Consider the following 20,414-nt stretch of genomic DNA (forward strand, 5'->3'; position numbering starts at 1 on the left):
TGCCTCCATGGGCCCCGCCCCCAGTGGGCAAACATGCTCGCTTCCATGCAGGGCCCAGGGGTCTGCATTTTGGTTAAGTGTTGCTGACGGCTGCGGCGCCTGGGGCCTCGTGCAGCTCCCTAGGCCTGGAGCAGGGCTGAGACGGAGGTCACCAAGGCACAGGTAAGAGCACGGCCAGGTGGGAGGTGGGCTGTAGAAAGCAGTGTTTTATCTCTGGGGAGGAAGAGGGAGGCTGAAGCGAAGGAAGGAAGGAAAGAAAGAAGGGAGGGAGGGAGAGAGGACAAAAGAAAGAGAGAAAAAAGGAAAAGAATTCTCATCTGGCCCACGCTTGCCCAAACCAAGTTCGGGGCCAGACCACAGGGCTCTCATTTCGCCCCTGGTTTTTCTGCCAGAGGCAGGAAGCACTCTCCCCAGGGATGGTTCAAACACTCGGCTGGGTGAGACTTCAGGCAGGGGGAGGGGCTGACACCAAAGGGCTCTGTGGAGTCTATGGGGTCAGGGCGCAGCCGCTGGCGCCAGTCCGCCTGGGTTCAAATCCCCACTCTGCCCCTTCCCGGCTGTGCGACCCTGGATTTGGTCTCAGTTTCTCACCCACAAAGCAGGAACCAGCACGGTGCCAGGCAGGGCTGCATCGGCATTTAGAGGTCACCGCCAGGACTCGCTTTCTGTCCATTTTTGCTGGTTCCTCTCAGTCAGTCTCCCCTCACTCACCGAGGCAAGATGAAAGGCACACTCCAGGCTGCTGCCCAACCAGCCACCCCAACAGAAAGCAGGGGCTTCCTTCCTTATGACTCCAGCTAAAATCCCAGGCCAACTTCTCATTGGCTGAGAAGATGCGGCGCTCTAATTGGTCAGTGCTGGGTCACATGCTCTCCCCCCAACCCCTAGAATGGAGTTAGCTCTACCCAGACCCCCTGGACTAAGGATCAGAGGAGAGGAGTGGGTGCTGGTGAGGAACCAACCCTTGAGGATGCTTGGAGGGGTGAACAGACTGGGGCAAGACTCCCTAGAGATGACCACACTCCCCTCCCCCACCCTACCCCTCTCCCATCTCAACCTCCAGGAGAGGAAAAGTACCAGGATGATTTATACGACATTGCAATAAGAACATTCAATTCCTCACCTGTCTCCCTGTCTCACCCCCGACCCCACCCCCACATCTCCTGGGGCCCTGAGAGGTCCAGGGACTTGCCCAGGGCCACACAGCAGGGAGAGGCAGCCAAGCTCTGGACCTCGCTGGCGCTACGTGAGTCCATTCAGGCTGGAGGCAGGGCTGGTTCCTCCTGCCAGTGGGGCCTGGGCAAGGGTGGAGGGAGCCAGGCGTCCAGAGAAGGTGGTCAGAGGAGGTGGCTCTACGGACAGGAGGCCTGGGTCTGGACCCAACTCTGCCCCTTAAATCCATGTGACCCCAGGAAGGAGTGAGTGTTTTTCGCTCACTAGGTCTCATCTGCAAAATGGCCCTAAGCCTGGGAGCTACGCATGGGGTTGTCAAGGAGCTCCCAGAAGCTTCCGTGAGCTCACAATGAGCACTTAAGGAGAAGCTGTGCCACACGGCTCAGGGCCCCACGCCTGGCCAGCGTGGCCAGGGGCTGACTGTGGCAGTGAACACTCTGCCCAGACTAACCCAGTCTCCTCAGAGACCATGGGGAGGGAGGTAAGGGCTGTTGTTACTCCCTTAGCTTTACAGAGGAGAAAGAGAAGCCCAGAGAGACCTGCCTTGCCAGAGGTCACACAGAGAGGGGGGTGGGGATCAGAACCCAGGCCAGTCGGGTTCCAGAACCCACCTCGTAGCCACTCTCCTGCATCTCGCACGTGGGCAAGGCTAGCCGTGGGGACTTACTGCTGTCCTCACGGTTGGGATCTGCCCAGCTTTCTGGAGTTAGGGTTCTGCCCTAAGTTGGGAAGTAGGGTAGGCCCGAACTTCCCAGAATGTCATCCCAAATGGCCACCCTGTTATGACCCTGCTGGAGAAACTGAGGCACAGAGGGTGTGTGCAGTGCTCTAGGGTGCCCAGCCCGGGGGTTAGCTATGGCTTCTCAGGGCAGCGTCCTCGCCCAGCTGGCATCTCCGGGACCAGCCCCCAACACACAACGTGCACACACACCCACACACACACACACGCATACACACGCTCCCCCGTGGGGCAGGGGCTGCTCTCCCTGCACGTCCCCCCCACCCCACGGCTCCGTGCTGGCTGCGGGACATTTGTTACTGTGTCAGCTCCAGCCCCCGCCCTGATGGGGGGCCAGCAGGCAGGGGGCTTCCTGGCGGCTGTGGGAGGGAGGAATGCGCCCCCACCCCCAGCCCCATATGGCCTCCATCCCGGCCCATCTGCTTCCCATTGCCTGACGCGGCCACTGCGGGGCCGACGGAGCCCGCCCGCAGGGGTGTGAAGTTTATGTGGCCAGGCCCGGAGCCGGCGGTGACAGGGCCACACACGCTCACACAGACACACATCGGACACACACCCCACCCCGCCGCGCCAGTCCTGATGTGTGTGCATACACGGCCACCCTTCCGTCTGCCCCCAAATCCACCCACGTTCTCACACCCACACCAGCACCAAAGACTCCCGACCTGAACACAGACTGCATCAGAATACACCCCCCACCAAACCTTGACACACACACACACACACACACTCAACAGTCCCTTCCCAGAATGGACCCCCCACACACAAATAAACTCACTCACAAATACACACACAGACTCACGCATCCAATCACACCAGACTCCTCCAGCGGCTTGCAAACAGCCACATCTTCCTGAAACGTGCCCCCCACAAACACACACACACACACACACACACACACACACACACACCCCTGCCACCCCACCCAGATGACACAAACTCAAAACGGTAACTTACACGCAGTCCCAGATCCAAGAGAGGCTGCCAGGTCCAGAATAGAGCTCCCCTGTCTCAGAGCCTCGTTCCCACCCCCGCAACCTACCCCGTCTCCCTCAGCCCCCAAGGACATCGGACACTTGCTGTCCTGCCCCCTTCCCTCCTAAAGGCCAACAGCAAAAGGCCAAGGAGCCCCAGGGACCGGCAGTCACTGCTGAATCTGGACTCAGACCCACAGGATTCTGCATCCAGAGCCGCCCTTAGAACACCTGAGGGGGTCCCTCCTGACTTGCCTGGGCTCTGGGACATCTAGACTATGCTGGAGAGACCTTGTCACTCACCACCGGGGCCCCACAGGGCAATCCAGAAACCCATGAACTTGGACTGGGGAAGAAAGGTACATCTTGATTTTCACTAACCTCCAGCTGAAATCTGGCATTTCCTTTCCCTGCGGGCAGACAAGGGAAATGAACCGCGCCAGCAGTAGTTGGACTGGGACTTCATCAGTCAGAAGTCACGGGCACTTCCATGAACGTTTATAGCCTCGCAGAAATAGAGTCCATTCTTTTCCCGACTTCAAAATTACTATAGTTATTAGTTAGGCCCGATGCCAGGTCTTGCCATTAAATGCATTAACGAAGAAACGCAGCCGTCCCTGTAGCAAGCATTTCGCTATTAAATATCTAAATAAACCTAGCTCGATAGAACTGGTTTTCTTTTCATTCTAAACACTTTATAAATTTAAATCTAGATTTATAAACATGAAAGGGGGTCCACAGCACAAAAGCAAATTAGACGCCTTGAACAAAACCCATACTATATTATTTCACATTTTTCCTATTATGATACCTTTTATAGGACACAATGAGGTTCGCTCACTTGCCCAGGATCACACAGCTCCAAGTGGCTGGGCTCCTATTTGAACCCTGGAAGGTTGGCTCACCCTTGAGCTCTACACTAGCCTGTCTGTGGAAACCTTAGACTCCTGCCCCACCCCTAGGAAGGGAATCCCAGGGCCTAGGAGGCCCCACCATACGCACCTCCCAGCAGGGCAACCCAAGGCAGATCCACCCGACTGCCCCAGCCAGGAGGGAGCCAAGCGAGCTGCGTTTACAACGTGTGAGGTGTGAGATTTCTCACCAGTGGCCATGACAGAGCAGGCTCCCAGCTCCCAGGCCCGACTGCCCTGCTGGGGCTGCTTCCCACTGGGGGGCCCCCGGAGGAAGGAACAGCCAGTGGGCCCTAGAGCTCTCTGTCCCCTGCCCCGCTATTGACCTGATCTTCTGTCTGCTTGTCTGTAGCTCAGGAAACTGTCCCCTACAAGCCAGAAACAGAACCAGCAGAAACAAAGAGGAGGCTTTCTTTGTCCTCCATTGCCTGGCTCTGCCCGGTCATTCACTCATCCCTCGGTCATTTATTGGGCACCTACTGTGTGCCAGGCTGGGTGCAGAGGCTACAGCTGTGAACAAAGTCCCCATCCTCATCAAGCTCAAGGGCAAGTGGAGAATGCAGATGAAAAACATGAACAAAAAAAAGTATATAAATATAATGAAAAGAAAGAAATCAGGGCCAGGGCAAAGAGAAAGGCCCAGGCTGGGAGTGTGTTTAGACAGCCGTCTGCGAGGGCCTCTCTGAGCAGCTGACCTTTGAGGAGAGGCCTGGAAGAAGTCAGGGAAAGAGGGGGTGGTGACACCAGGGGGAAGACCTGGGGCGGAGGGAGGAGCCAGCGTGGGCTGCTGTCTGGCTGCCTTCAGCCTTGCTTTCTGCCTTCTTTGAGTCAGTCTGAAGTTGGGCCTCCACGAACCCTCTCCCAAGTTCCCCACCCCTGGTCACCAGCCTCCCCTTGTTCTGTATATCTTCCTTTCCTCCCTCCCTCTCTCTCTTTCCAGCCCAAGAACGCAGGGGGTGAACTATATCCGCTCCTGCACACACTCGCTCTCCTCTTTCCAGGGGATCCCTCGGTCACCCCCACTGGGGCAAGCCCAGGAGTCCAGAGGCTGGCGGTCCTGCGCCCCGCTCTCCCCCAGCACACGGCTCGGTGCCTGGCCCAGGCCCACTTCACAGATGAGAAAACAGGTCCTGAGACACGCTGGCTGACTCGGGACTCCCACGGCAGCGCTGGGGCTGGCCACTCGGCTCGGTCCCTCTCCGGGTCTTGATCCATAACCTTGACCTCGTGGCCTTGTCTTCAGGGACTGTCAGGATTTCAAGTCTGACTCAGGCCTCACCACAGGCGGTGGGGACCGGCCCGGAAATCCGACCGGCCTGGCCGCCCTCTCCTGAGTATCTGGGCCTCGACCTTGCGGCTGATGAACTCGTCATGTGAACAGTCTCCATACGCGCCTAGCTTTGTCCCGGGCTTCCCACGTGCCGGCCAGCACCTCGCGCAGGTCAGCGCATTCGATCCTCCCCTCCCGCAGTCGGGGCGGGGTTGGGGGGCGGGGGTCGGGCCCATTTCACCAAGGGGTCAGCGAGGCTTCAGGAGAGAGCCTGGGGCGCGCAGGGATGGGCCCAGCCGCTGGCGCCCCCCTCCCTGCCGTCCCCCCCCCTCACCTCCCCACCTGCCAACCTCGGGGCGGCGCGAGGTCCCGCGGGCAGGGGGCCGGGGTGGGGGGGTGCCGAGAAGGCGCGGGGCGGGGTGGGGGCGTCCGCGGAGCCGGCTCACGTTTCCGGTCGGGCCGCAGGCCCCCGCCGCCCCCTGGTCGCTGCCGCCGCCGCCGGCGGCCCCCTCATTAAGGCGCCTTGCCTTCCACCTCCGAATTTTCCACGCAGGGTTAGCCTGGCGACGCGCTGTCTGCGGGCCCCATAAAGGCCGCCGTGTGCTGCATTCGTCTCGCTGGGGGCCGGCGGGGAGGGGGCCGCGGCCTGGAGGGGCGCCCGCCTGCGAGGCCGCGGGCGGGGCGGCCGGGCGCGCTGGGGCAGAAGGGGCCCCTCCCGGGACTGGACGCGCCCCAGAGGTCCACCTTCATAAACATGCATTTGAAATAACAGCCGCACCATCGGCCGGCGTCCAGCCCTCCTGGAAGGGTCCAGCCCTCCTGGAAGGTGCGGGGAGAGCCGCCGAGGCCAAGAGACCCTTCCAGCAAACTCCTGGGGGAAAGGCTCCTCCGAAACCCACACCCGCTTGGTGACGGCAAACCAGGCTGGGCAGTTAAAATAACTGTCCCGCGGTCGCACAGGGAGGGGGTGGCATCACTCTGAGGCATGTGGGCGGAGCTCCCGCTTCTCTGGCACCTACTAGGTGCAGGGCACTGGCCTAGACATGGTGATGGGGCGGCCCACAGACTTCCCTGCCCTCCTGTGGCTGGCGGTCCAGCGGGGGAGCCAGACACAGGCAAATAAACACCTAAGGGAAAGTGTCAGGTGGTGGTGAGTGCTGTGGAGGGAAAGAAAGCAGGAAAGGGGGGTGAGGAGTGAAAGTGGGGAGGGGGGCAATGATGTGGTCATAGGGTGGTCAGAAAAGGTCTCTTTGAAGGTTGGAGTCATGTGGGCATCTAAAGGAAGGGTGTTCCAGGGGCAGCATCTGACTCTTGGTTTCAGCTCAGGTCATGGTCTTGGGTTTAAGACCCCTGGAGATTCCCGCCCAGGGGTCTGCTTGAAATTCTCTCTCCCCACCCCCCGCCCCTCCCTCTTCTCTGTCTCTCTAAAATAAATAAATAAATCCTAAATAAGTAAATAAATAAATAAATAAAGGAAGGGTGTTCCAGGTGACAGAAACAGCCTGTGCAAAGGCCCTGAGGCAGGAGCCTGCTTAGTCAGCATTTGTTAATCACTTACTAGAGTTCTCTCTTGGATTATTTTTCCCCATTCATTTCCTCCACTCTGTCAGTCTAGAAATCTGTACAATTTCCCCCCCTCCAGCTGAGGACATTGAGGCTCAGAGAGGTTAAGAGACCTACTGAGGTCCCTCAGCAGGTGGTAGTCAAGCTGGGATTTGAACCAATCAATCCCTTGCACTCATAATGATGGGGTCCATTGATGGGACATGGGCAAGGCCAGGTCCAATTCCCTGTCTTTTAGCACAGGGACTGGCCAGGGCAGCAGGGGAGGGACAAAGGGAAGAAATTCAGGTCAGTGCCCACCCTGCACCAAGTAGTGGTGGGATTCCTCACGGTGGCCCATTTCTATGTGAAGATGCTCACAGCAAAAGTCATACCAAGTCCGCTCAGAGGACGGCCACGTGTGCACCGCCGGCAGGGGGTGCTTACAGCTTCTGTGACCTGGGAGGGAATACAGAGGACAAAAGGACAAAACACCCGGTAAGGGAACCTGTCTGTGTATCTCTGGGTTTGTTTCGAAGACACTCTCCCACATGTCGCTTACACACATGGCAGCCAGAGAGGAGTAGGGTGTCCTGGGAGCTGGGGGCTTCTTGGGCACGGCTCACCTGAGGACACTGGGGTCCCGTCTGGCTCCTCTATGCAGGGCCCCCCCAGCCCTGACTCCCCCCTGCCCCCACCCCCCCGCCAGCCTCGTGCAGCTTCTTGCTCTCTGCTCCAAGCATCTCAGAACCCAGAGGAGCTGCAGGGACCTCCGTCTATGTCACGTTGTCCTCCAAGGTGCCACCAGATTTGTCACACTGTCCCCTCTACCACGCAGCCTCACATTTCCCTGTCCACACCAGACCCAACAGAGGACAGCAGCTGAGTCCCTTTGCCCTGGACAGCTTCCCCCGGGCATTCTTCAGCGTCCCAGCGCCCCCAGCCCTGTACCTGTGGCTGTCCCCCTCCCACTGTGTCACCCAGCTGCTCTCCCACTGTGCCCACCTCTCTTGTGACAGTCAGCCTCTCACCCACAGGAAACCTCTCCTAACCCACAGACCTCCCCAGCTTCCTCCCCAGGGTCTCCCATGTCCTCACCGGTAGTGCTCCTCCAACCTCCCCGGCGCCCAGCGGCTCCCCGTGCTCCCAGTTTTCTCGGTGTCACACCACCTCTTGCCTGCCAATGTTGCTCAGGGTTTAAACCATCTTTCCCTCCTCTTCTGGTTTCCCGCTGTCTCCCACTGCCCCTCTTCTGCGCCGGCCCCTCGCCCTGCCTCGACCTCCCTCTGCCATCATCCACTGCTGCTTTGGTTCTCCCTCTGCTGAGGCCAGGCTTCCCTCTGCGCCTTCCCAGGAAGCACACGAAGGGCCTGGGCTCTCGCTGTGTGCCCCTCTCTCTGTCCCCCTTCCCCTGCCTCCCTCCGGTCTGCCTTGTCCGCATCTCCTCTCGCGTCCTCCCTGCTGGTATCCCCTCTCCCTGAGCACCTCTCTGTTATTCTTTGGGTCCCCCATCCCCAGTACTTTCCATTTTCTTATTCTCTTCCCCCTCCAGATCCTGATCCAGACCCAGACCCAAATACATCCTTATTGTCTGCATTTAATATTCTTCCTGGTCCCGCACGCACCTGTCTTTGACCTTTGTCCAGCCTTGCCCTGACAGCATCCCTGCACCTGGCTCCTTTCGCCAGGGTTGTGGCCCACCTGAGAGCCAGTCGTCCCCTCTGTTTCAGCGCTGCAGGGTCTTCCCCACTCTGTGCTGAGAGCCTTACGGATCCTACCCCTTCTGCTCTCTGTCCCTGGATTTGTCCACACAAACTATCAGCGCCGCCCCCGCATGTCCCCCCACGTGAGGTCAGACACAGACCTCAGCAGGTCTCTTAACCTCTCTGAGCCTCAGTGTCCTCAGCCATACCCACCTGCTCTGTGAGCTCTGCAGGACCCTGTCTACCCCCCGCATTGACCCTCCCCCTGCCCCCTACCTTTCCATCCCCTCTTCAGCCCTGTGTCTCACCAGCCACCCGTCCTACCCTGTGTATAAATTTTGCTAACATCCTCAGGGGTAAATCTGTTTTCTGGACATGGACCAGGAGATGAATATGGGAGAAAAGGGGAGGTAAGATTCCATCAGACAGTTTGAAATGATCAGTCCAGGGGTGCCTGGGTGGCTCAGTGGTTAAAGCCTCTGCCTTCGGCTCAAGTCATGATCCCAGGGTCCTGGGATCGAGCCCCACATTGGGCTCTCTGCTCTGCAGGGAGCCTGCTTCCTCCTCTCTCTCTCTCTGCCTGCCTCTCTGCCTACTTGTGATCTCTGTCTGTCAAATAAATAAATAAAATCTTAAAAACAAAACAAAACAAAAAAAGAAATGATCAGTCTGTTTTTTTTAAGATTGTATTTATCTGACAGAGCAAGAGAGGGAGACAGCACAAGCAGGGGGAGCAGCAGAGGGAGAGGGAGAAGCAGACTTCCTGCTGACAAGGAGCCCAAGGCCCGTCTTGAGCCCAGGACCCTGAGATCATGACCTGAGCAGAAGGCAGACACTTAACTGTCTGAGCCCCCCAGGCGCCCTAATAGCTAAAACCTTTTTTAGAAAAAAGTATGTACCTAAGACTCCCTCGTGATGTCCATTGTTCTGAAGTTTGATTCGTGTGGACAAAAAACATGTGGGTTCCTCATTTTCTCCAAATCTTCCTTCACTTTCTGAATAGACCTAAGTAAGACTTTTTTCCTAAAAGTCTCAGGGACCTAGAGGAAATTAAATAACTGAAAAATATTACATTCTTAAAGGTTATATTCTTAATATGAATTTTATTATTTGTTATGAAAGCTAGCAAACCACATAATGATACAAGTATTAGAATTAATTCTACTGCTCTGCTACTCATTATCATTTAATTATTTGGAAACATTTGCTCCAGAAAATAAACTCTTGAGTTTCATCCAGAGTTATTGCTTTTATATTAAACATCGATTTGTTTTCTTAGATTTTATTTATTTGAACCTTCTTGTTTTTATACACTTGGCCACGTTCACAATAATTAAAATAGGACCATATTTGACTCCTTTATAATAAATTTATGTTTATATTTTAAGTGGCTGTTGGGATTTCAACCAGGAGCCACAAGAAGATATTCGACTAGTCAGCTGTCAACCAGGATTTTGCCTGTATTTGATGATGACTTTAAAAAAACATTTTTTTTTAAGATTTTATTTGTTTTTTTTTGAGAGAGAGGAAGATCACATGCATAAAGGTAGGGGCAGAGGGAGAAGGGGAATCTCAGCACAGAGACCAATGTGGGGCTTGAGCTCACCACCCCGAGATCATGACCCAAACTGAAATCAAGAGCCAGATGCTTAACTGACTGAGCCCCCCCAGGCGCCCCTTGATACGGGCTTTTAGAAGCAACCAGTAATATGAAAACAGGCTTGGTTCATGTCCCTGTCCCTGACCTATCCCCAACGGTGACCTACCATGGTCACTATCACCAATGAGATGAAATATGTTCCCATATTCGCAGGTCCGGCCAAGAGCAGGAAGGACAAAAATAAATAAAATAATTCTTAAATTCTTAAAATATTTTTTGTCCTTACTTTACCAGATAGACACAGGTATAGCTCTCAGGGTTCTTGTTTCCATTTGGGTTATTTTAAGCAGGACTCGGTGGCACCTAACTTTGATCATCAGTCCCTCCTTTCATTAGTATTTTGGGTCCTGGGTGTCACCGCCCCCTGTGCCCCCAGACAGCTGTTGGGGAGACATGGTGTTTCCCTTGCGTGGTATCACAGGCCAGACTCGGGTGTGGGGGCCTGGAGGAGGCAGGTGAAGTCATGAAGGACCCCAGTTCCTCCTCTGCCGAATGTGGTCATTAGCTCTGGTCGCGGAGAGCCGCTAAGAGGAGGAAGTAAGCTGATCCATGGGAGGGGACGGTGACACTGGTGCAGGGGCTGTCATCCCCCATCTGTTCAGACACAGACCTGCTTTCCCAGGCCCTCCAGCCGCAACCTCCCAAAAATCTGATATCCCATTAAACTGGTTCGATTTTTAGCTGGAAAAAACAAAAAGACAATAATACTTGGTTTTGCAGCCTTTACTCTGTGCTGAGCACTTCATGTACATTGTGTATTCACCCCCCTCATCGGCCACTCTGCGGATGGGGAGACGTGGTGGAAGGTCCTGGCCCGGGGTCCTGCGGCCAGGGAGCAGCAGAGCTGAGCTTTGAACCTGACGCTTGCCCTGGAAACCACGGTGGTGAAAACGAGAGCAACGCTTCCTGCGCATGGTAAGTGATGACTCTCGCTCGGGCCCAGGAGGGGCTCCTTAGCAGTCCCCATTAGAGGGAAGAGAAAGTGAGGCCACGCCGTCAAGGCCAGGGGTGGAATTTCTCCATCGCTAGACTCTCTAATGACCCTCTCTCCACGCCCCCTGCTGCAGCCCCCTGAGTTGGGACAGGCAAGGTCTGTGGCCCAAAGTGAAGATTAGAAGAAACACGAAGCTCTCATAAACATCACTAAGACCATTGATTTTCCCAATGAAAAGTGGGCAAAGGATATGATCAGAAAAGAAATCCCCACAGACTAGGGAGAAAGTATCTGCAAAACGCATATCTGACTAAAAAAAAAAAAAATTGTATCCAGAATATACGAAGAACTCCTCCCCTCCAAAAAAAAAGACATCAATTAAGAAATGGACAAAAGATTTAAATATTTTGGGTATTCACTAAAATGCATGGATTGTAAATCAGCACGTGGAAAGGTGTTCGGTATTGTTAGTCATTAGGAAAATGCCAGTTAAAACCACAATGAGAGAGGCACCTGAGTGGCTCAGTGGGTTAAAGCCTCTGCTTTCGGCTCAGGTCATGATCCCAGAGTCCTGGGATCGAGCCCTATGTCGGGCTCTCCACTCAGCGGGGAACCTGCTTCCCTTCCTCTCTCTCTGCCTGCCTCTGCCTACTTGTGACCTCTGTCTGTCAAATAAATAAAATCTTAAAAAAAAAAAAACACACACACACAATGAGATACCACTAAACACCCAATAGGACCGGCCACACCAAGTGTGGGCAAGAGAGAAATGTGGAAGACCTAGAGCTCTCATGTGTGCATTGCTGGCCCGAGAGCGAAATGGTGCAGCCACTTTGGAAAATGGTTTGATGGTTTCTCAAAAAGTGAAGCATTTTCTTCTCACACAGTCCAGCAGCTGGATTCCTGCACACTGACCCGGAGGAACGGAGACCCATGTCCACACAAAGACTCGCCCATGGATGCTTATAGCGGTTCTATTTGTCATCTTCCCAAACACGGAACAATCCAAACGTCCATCCAAAGGGCAGTGGTCTATCCCCGCACTGGCACCATAGGACGCAGCAGGAACAGGAACGGCTGTTGATCCATTGCCGAACCTCCGTCATTACGCTGAGTGAAAGAAGCCAGACCGAAAAAAAGTGGACAGACCACACGATTCCATTTCTATAATTTCGGAAAAGGCAAACTAATCGGTAGTGACAGAAAGCAGATCCCTGGCTGCCTGGGGATGGGGGGAGTGGGAAGGAGGTAGGGAGGGAAGTCAAAGAGGAGGCGTAAGGAGACTTTTGGGGGTGACGGATATGTTCACGGTCATAACCGTGCTAATTCCACTCGTGGGATATGTGCCAAAACTTGTCAGATGTTGACCTTTATATATGGACTTTATTGTATTCTGCCTTGAGGAAGCAGTTAAACACAGACACACGCACAGTGTGATACCACTTCTCACCTACTAGAAAGCCTAGAATAAAAACAAAAACAAAACCTGGGAATACCAAGTGCTGACAGAGATGTGGAGCAACGGGAACTCTCTCATACACTTCCTGGGGGGGTGGGGGAGGGGCACAGCGTTGGGGGGGTGGGGCGTGGCACAGAGCTCCGGAAATCAGCTTGGCAGGATTTTCTTTTTATCAGGTCAGACGCATGCTTACACTACAACCCAACAATCCCATCTTAGGTATTTCTCCCAAAAGAAATGAGAATTTATGCTCACATAAAAATCTTCACGTGAATGCTGATAGCAGCTTTATTCATAATTGTAAAAAAAAAAAAGGAAACAATGTTCATCCACTGCTGAATAAATAAACATACCGTGAAATAGGTAAACAGTGAAGTACTTCATTAGCCCTAAAAAGGAACACATTCCCTTTTTTTTTTTTTTTTAAGATTTTTATTTATTTATTTGACAGAGAGAGATCACAAGGAGGCAGAGAGGCAGGCAGAGAAAGAGGGGGAAGCAGGCTCCCCACTGAGCAGAGAACCTGATGTTCTGGGGCTCGATCCCAGGACCCTGAGATCTGACTTGAGCCAAAGGCTGAGGCTTTAACCCACTGAGCCACCCAGGTGCCCCAAGAAACACTTTTCTGATATGCTCCGCCAGGCAGATGAACCCCGCAGATGAAAAAAGTTGGCTTCTGGGGGACTGGAATGTTCTGTTTCTTATTTCCTGATCTGGACGCTGGTCCTCCAGGTGAATTCATTTTGTAAAAAGACATTGAGCTGAACTCTTCAGGTACATGCATCTGTTGGATTGTTATACTTTCCTTAACACTTAAAATAATAACAATCGCAAGAGTTCGGAAAGAAAAGTGTGACAAGCCAGTCTTCCTCCTGCCCTCGGACCCCAGCCTCCAGGCTCTTCCGCAGAGGATGCCAGACCCAGATGCTGGCATGTGTCTGTATTCACTCCTGAGATGTTCTAGAAAGGCCTCTACAGAGAGGAATTCTTCCCTGCCCCTTGGGTCCTGACTTTTTATTTTTATTTTTTCTAAAAAGCCTTTTTGAGGACAAAAGATTGGATGAGGACTATGCAGCCAGGCAGGGGTAAACTCGAATCCCTGCTCTGCCCTTATCACCTGGGGGTCACCTTGGGGAAACCACCTCCCTCTGGGAGTTGAGTCTCCTCCTCTGCAAAATGGGGACGTGAGAGTAAGAGGGTACGCATTTCCTGGAGGACTGGCTGTGATGATGAGCTTCATTCCTGGGCCCTGGAACCGGTCACTCCACCTCAGTCAAGACCCCAGAGAGCCTCTGCCCTCCCACAGGCCTGGGAGAAGAGGGGGAGAGTGAGTGAGAGAACTCAGCCCTCCCTCCCTCCAGACTCCTCTGTGGCTCCCTAGTACTGTATTCTCCAGCAAGGCCATCCACAGCCTTCTTGAACTAATTCAGCAGCCACTCCCTGAGAGCCTGCTTTGTGCCAGGAGCAGCAGGCAGCAGGTCATGAGCATCTCAGAGCTCACAGGTGGGGAAGGTGGTGGGCCAGCGAGGGAGTGGGGGAGGGCTCGGCAGGGTCTGGGGTCTGTCGTTCAGTTACTGTGAGGCATCGGAGACCAGGACTCGGGCAACGTGGAGGCTGCGAAGGGACCGGTGGACATGGCTGGGAGAGGGTTGGGCGAGAAGAGAATTCTAGAGAAATCCATTTCACCATTTCCCTCCCTGTCTCCTCTCCAGAAGGCCCGATTTTGTCAACGGGCACCACTACCCACTGTCCTCCCCTTTCAGAGCTCAAGCCCACAGCTGGCTGTGCTAGAATCACCGCCCGCCCCCCGCCACCGCCCCCCACACCCCTGGCACAGGCACACGGACGTCTCCCGCCCCTTCTTCCTCCTGACTCTCCAGCGGAAGCCACCGCCTGCAGGTGCCTCCTCTCTTGTCTCCCACTTCCTTTCGGTCCCCTCAGTCTATTTCCCACACACAGAAGAGTCACTCCTCTGTGTAAAATCCCCTGGCAGCTTCCCATGCCTAAGAATAAGATCCGAACACCTGGCCCCTCAGTGCCGTGTAGGCAGGCCGCTGTCAGCCTCTCCCACCCCAACCCCTTCCTCTCTCCCCTCCAGCCACACTGACCTCTGCTTGAACACACCAAGTACATTCTCACCTCAGGGCCTTTGCACTTGCCATTCCCTCTGCCTGTAGTCTCCTCCTCCTGCTCAATTCTCTCTGCCAGGCTAACTCCTCCTCCTTCACCAGCTTTGGGAAGGCTCACCAAATACCCCCCCACATCCCAGACAGAGCTGGCACCCTGCAGTCTTGCCAGGCAACATCACCCCCTCCCTGGACTATCTGAGAACAGGGACTTGCTGTGTACTCGCTGCTGCCTTGCTGGTGCCTGGAACAGGGCCTGGCAGGCAGGAGGGGCTGGGTGCACGCGCGCTGAGTGCAGGAAGCACTGAGCTCCCATGGCAGGGTCTCCCGGCGGGGAGTCTCCTGACCTTCTGCAGACCTGCCCTTGGCCCAGAGCAGAGCCCCACGTGGGAGAGTGAGGACACCGCGGCTTCTCCTTCCCCGTGGGAAGTGGTCCTGCTCGCAGAAGTCACCCTGACCCTGGGGCAGGGAAGACCCCGTTCCAATCCTGGTGTCTAAGAGTTACCGCATGGGCCCCAAATCGCTCTCCTTTTATTTCTCAAGAGAAAGAAAAACATCCCAGTTGGTACATTCCATGTGGCAGTCTCCTGTGGGTCGGTCCCATCTTGAGAAGACTGTCACACACGCTCACCTGCTAAAACGGCTAAAATACACAATAACCCCCCCATGCCAACAAAGTGTGCAAGGGGGCAGGGCCGCGTCAACACTTGCCAACTGCTGGGGGTTGGGGCGGGCGCGCAGGCGCGTGTGCAGAAGTGTGCCCGGCAGCCCAACTCCCAAATCCATTGCCCGCCGTGTGGATGGATGAAACCCGGCGAGTCGGCCAGTGGCAAGTAATGGGCCACGGAAAGAACGGAGCGCGGCCACGCTACGTGGAGGGACCCCAAACACACGACGCCGAGAGAAAGCCGCCCCAGAGGGGCACACAGGCCATGTGGGCTCACTAATAGGATTCCATGTGTGTCTGAAGCATCCAGAAGGGGCCAGTCCTTACAAACAGAAAGCAGGAGAGTGGTCGCCAGGGGCCGTGGGGAGGAGAGGGGGAGTGGCTGCTCCTGGGCATGGGGGTTCTTGATGCGTGATGAAACGCTCTGGAAGACGCGGTGGGGTGGTTGCTCAATCCTGCGCACTTGCTAGAAACTGCTGAATTGTGCCCTTTAAGGGAAAGAAGCATATGGTACGTGAATTGTAGTTCAATCAAGGCATTAAAAAAATCCAAAGCCATCCCAAAGAAATCCCGTGGCCTCCCAGCTGTGTGTTCTTGGGCAGGTCCCATGAGCTGCCTGAATTCTGTCTGTCTCTCTCCTGCTCAGGACCGACCCACCCCTGCGCAGACAGCCCTGCACAGTAAATACTCGGGCTTTCAGGGAGTGATGGCCTCTGGGGGCTGGACAATGCTGCCCAGAGACACGGAGGCTGAGGACAAAGCTCACAGCGGTGCCCACAAGGGGCCTCGAACGGCTCCCAGATGTCACCCCACAGCCCTCGGGAAAAAAACACGGTGACTGTCTTCACCCTGGGATGTTGCCACCTCTTGAACGTCCTTCTTCAGTGTGTGTGTGTGTGTGTGTGTGTGTGTGTTGTTTCTGTTTAGAAAGAAAACCACATGCACGTTCTAGAAAACTCAGAGATCTCTCAAGAAGGGAATTAAAACCCCAGCATCCGTGCCGTCCAGACAGAAGTCCCGTGGACCCCACAGGGCACACATTTCCCTCTCCGAGAAGGCAACAGGGCATGAAATGGGAGGTAAAACTTGACAGAAATGCGATCGTACTATCTATTCAGGCTGCCCTACAAGTTGCTACCTGTACTTGTCAGCGCGTGTGGTACCTTTCAAGTCCCCATGGGAGTATCTGGTTTCTCCCTTAAAGGATTGATTGATTGATTGATTGATTGTAAGTCAAGAGAGGCGCTTTGGAAGAAGCAACAATAGTGGAAGTACAAGTGAAAATTCTATCGAATGAAATATCCTCCTCCTCACTAGCACCTGAACCTACACCCAAAGAAAATCCCTATGAGCAGTGGGTATATTTCTTCCAGATCCTTCTTTTTTCTTTTCTTCTCTTTCCTGCCCTTCTTTCCTTCCTGCCACAAGCCCAGGAATGTCAGGATCTCCGAGAGCGACCACTAGCTAGGAGGGGCAAGGAAGGACTAGAACAGCCACACCTGGGGGTGCCCAGAGTGTGTCCAAGGCCCACGGCGCACAGGGAAATCGGACCAGGTGGGTGGTCCCACCCTCATGGAGCTCCTAGTCTGGAAGCCTCTCTCCTGGTCTGCAGGGGGCACGCACCCCACCCCAGTACCGCTAGGGATGGAGCTCTCTTTTCCCTGTCCACCCCTCTCCCATATCGCAACACACTTTGGGCTGCCTACTGGCTGGAGAAGGGTGTGTGGGGTTTTTTTTTTAGAAGACTGGGAACAAAATGGGCCCCTCTGTGCCAGAGCTGCTGGGCAGGCCAAGATAAAGACTCAGACTCTGTTCTACTGCAATTTAAGAAGTTGTAATTACACCGACCCCAAAGGTAGAAGGAGCAAAATGACAACAATAAAAAAAGAAGTCAAAGTTCGACTCCTAGCTCTGCCACTTATTTGCTCTGTGACCCCGAGCCAGTTACTTAACCTCTCTGTGCCTTGGTTTTCTCTTTCTTGAGTCGGCTGTGTAAGTTTAATGAGTCAATCCATGTGAGGTGCTCGGCATGGTGCCCAGCACATAGAAAGCGCCCCATGAGTGTGGTGGCCATTCTGTATTTCTTAGGGGCACACATGTGTTCATTCACCATTCTGCGAAATTTTTACCAAGTGTGCACCTTCTGCACAAGAGACACGAGGCGACAGCGATTGGACAGTGAGCAGAACAGACAATGTTTCCACTTGCAGGGAGCAGACATTCTGGTGGGCAAGATGGTCAACACAGAAACTGTGAACAGTGAAAATATGGCTTGTCGGATGGTGACAAGTGCTTTGGAGAAAAACATCTCAACAGGGAAGACACTGGGTGCAAACCAGAGAGGGAGGGTTGGAGGAGCCAGTGTATGGCTCTCTGAGGGAGGAGAGGAGGAGAGTGCAAAGGCCCTGAGGTGACAGAGGGCCCAGCAGAGTGGAGGGAGTGAGGGCATGGGGGAGGGGCTGAGGCAGAGGTGCCAGGGCCAGACGGAGTCAGCACCTGTGGGCCATGGGGAGGACTCTGGCTTTTCCTGTCGCTGAGACTGGAGCATGTGCACATGTAAATATGTGTATTTTTTAATTTAGACAGATACAAACTGAACTTTTTGCACAGTAAAGGCACTGGGAAAAGGTGTGCTAATCACATGTCAAATGAGCCTCAGATCTAACCATTCCTCTTTCTTTTAAATTAAAGAATAAACTCCTGGGGCGCCTGGGGGGCTCAGTGGGTTAAAGCCTCTGCCTTCGGCTCGGGTCATGGTCTCGGGGTCCTGGGATCGAGCCCCACATGGGACTCTCTGCTCTGCGGGGAGCCTGCTTCCTCCTCTCTCTCTGCCTGCCTCTCTGCCTGCTTGTGATCTCTGTCTGTCAAATGAATAAATGAAATATTTAAAAAAAAAAAAAAAAGAATAAACTCCTATAACATGTGACATTAACAATCGGAAAAGCAAAGAGGAGCAGGAAGGACCCGGCTTCCCGCCTGCCAGAGTATCCCCATCCCAGCTCAAGGATCACCCATAAGTAACCGCTGGGTCCCTAATGGGGCCCAGATGTGCCCGAAGTGGCCTGGGCCCAGCCCTGCCTGCCTGGACACTGCATGGCCATTGGTTTATTTCCTGGACTTATTTTATAAAGAAGAGCCCAGGGGAGGATCGAATGGCCCCACCAGCCCCTGCTAGTTCCCACCCGATCTCTGGCAACCCAGCAGCTCGGAGCTGCGGCCCAGACACAGGGGGCAAGCTCTGCCCTACAGGAGAAAGCCAACCAGTAAAAACAGAAGAGCTAGAAAATCACCACTCGGCAGGCACCACAGTAGTAATTGATTTAGGTGAAAATCGCCAGTGAGGGCTAAGAGCCGTGGGTGGAAGTTTGAAGAGTAACAGGATATTCACATGGTCTCGGAATGTCTCTCCACAAGATACAGATTAAGTACAAAAGGGGAAAAAGAGGAACTTGATCCTGGCAGACAGCTCCTTAACCAAGTGGCCCAAGCTGATGTCACCATTAATGGGGCAGGCGGACCTCATGGGCCTCGGGATACCTTGCACTGAGAAAGCCACAACGCCAGGTCTGTGGTTCTGCCGAGAGCGCACTGCCCAAGTGAAACCACTAGGAAGCGTCAGGAAAGTCTAAGTTGGGGGACATTCTAGCAGAGTTGCACAGCGGAAGCGTGCTGGGCCCATAAATTGGGGGACATTCTACAGAACACCTGGCCTGAACACTTGAGGAGCTTCGAAATCATGGAAGACCAAGAAAAGACCATTTATCCCAGAATAAAGGAGAATAAGGAGACAGGACAGGGGGGGTGTGACCCTGGATCTCACTCCACCCCCAACGGGCTGTGGGGGGACGTCCCTGGGACGGTGGCAGAAACTTGATGATGTCTGTGCCTTAGACAATAGTGTAGCACCGAAGCTCGATTTCCTGATTTCCGCCATTGGAGTATGCTTGTAGGAGAGAATGTTCTTGTCCTTAAAAATCCATGCTTAAATGTGTACCAGTTCAGGGGACATCATGTCTGCAACTTACTCTCAAATGATTCCGAAGTAAATAGTGTGTCAGTACGTGTAACTGTGCACAGAGAGAAGACACAAGCAGGAGAAATGTTCGATATTTTCCAGAATCCTTATGAAAGATCCCTGTTTGTTGTGCTTTTTTCCCAACTTTTCTGTCAGGTTAAATTATTTTAAAGTAAACATGTTTTAAAAATCTAAAACACTGGGCCTCGCCATCGAGCACACGATGCTTGATCTCCAGGATGTGAGTTCGAGCACCACACTGGGTATAGTATGAGTAGTGTAGAGATTTCTTTTTTGAAAAAAGAAGTCGTTAAAATAATAATTTTTAAAAAATCTAAAAAAACCGTCTTCCTGCTTCTTCTCCTTTGTCTCGGCAGCCCCATGCCTCCTCCTGTGACTCCCTAGAGAAATGCTTTAATATTTTATTGTAAATCCTTCCAGGGCTTCCATATGTAAATACAGACAGGAATGAAGAACATGGTTATTTCCACCCCTTCTTCTTCCCGCAAAAAGGAGCATGTACTGCAGGTGATTTTTTTCGCTTAGCAGTGTGGCTAAGTGGGGACTGTTCCATATCAGGACATAGGGACCCTCTGATTCCTTTGATCCCTATCCCTACCTCAGCCCCTGGGAGCCAACATCCCTTTTTAATAGCCCTAAAGCCCATAAGCACTCAGGAGTGCACCCCGGGCACTGTGCCTCTTGAATGAGCCTTTGGTCCCATAGCCTCCATCACCCTGAATCAGCCCAACATCTTTTCTGCTGGAGCCTCAGGGCTCCCAGTGTTTCTCGCCTCCCCTAACTCCACTAAGTGGGCTCTCCTCCAGGAGCCAGGGGAGCCCGCATACCAGTTGATCAGGCTTCATCATTCCCCTGCTTTGGTGCCCCTGACTGCTAGAGGCTGGACTAAAATCCCGACTCCTCACGCCGCACACTCACTCTGCAGGATGTGGGAGCCTCACTGGTCCCACACTGTCCCCCTAGCTCCACCCGTCCTGGTCTTTCTCTGCAGAGAGCAAGCTCGTTCCAGCCTCAAGCCTTTTCATTCCGTGTTCCCTCCACGCTTGAACTTTCTCCTCCTTCAGGTTTCCACTGGGAAGTCAGTGCAGCACAGGCTCTGGCTTATCAAGAGAGTCTGCCCCGTGGATCCCTCTAATTCTATCTGAGCGTCTAGACTCAGTTTAGTTAGTCACTTGTTTGTTTGCTATCTCCCTCGCTAGAACCTAAGCTCCGTGTGCACG

At 53.9% G+C, this 20,414-nt stretch overlaps 1 long non-coding RNA gene across 1 annotated transcript; it reads left to right on the plus strand.

Moving 5' to 3' along the window:
- The first annotated feature begins 5,058 nt into the window (after positions 1 to 5,058).
- LOC116596490 lies at positions 5,059 to 12,601 on the plus strand. The gene is made up of 3 exons (XR_004288137.1): positions 5,059 to 5,238; positions 10,693 to 10,887; positions 11,794 to 12,601. It is a non-coding gene; the product is annotated as an uncharacterized LOC116596490 (long non-coding RNA).
- The last annotated feature ends 7,813 nt before the right edge of the window (positions 12,602 to 20,414 follow it).

This window comes from Mustela erminea, chromosome 7 (genome assembly GCF_009829155.1).
Source record: "Mustela erminea isolate mMusErm1 chromosome 7, mMusErm1.Pri, whole genome shotgun sequence".
NCBI classification, from domain to species: Eukaryota; Metazoa; Chordata; class Mammalia; order Carnivora; family Mustelidae; genus Mustela; species Mustela erminea.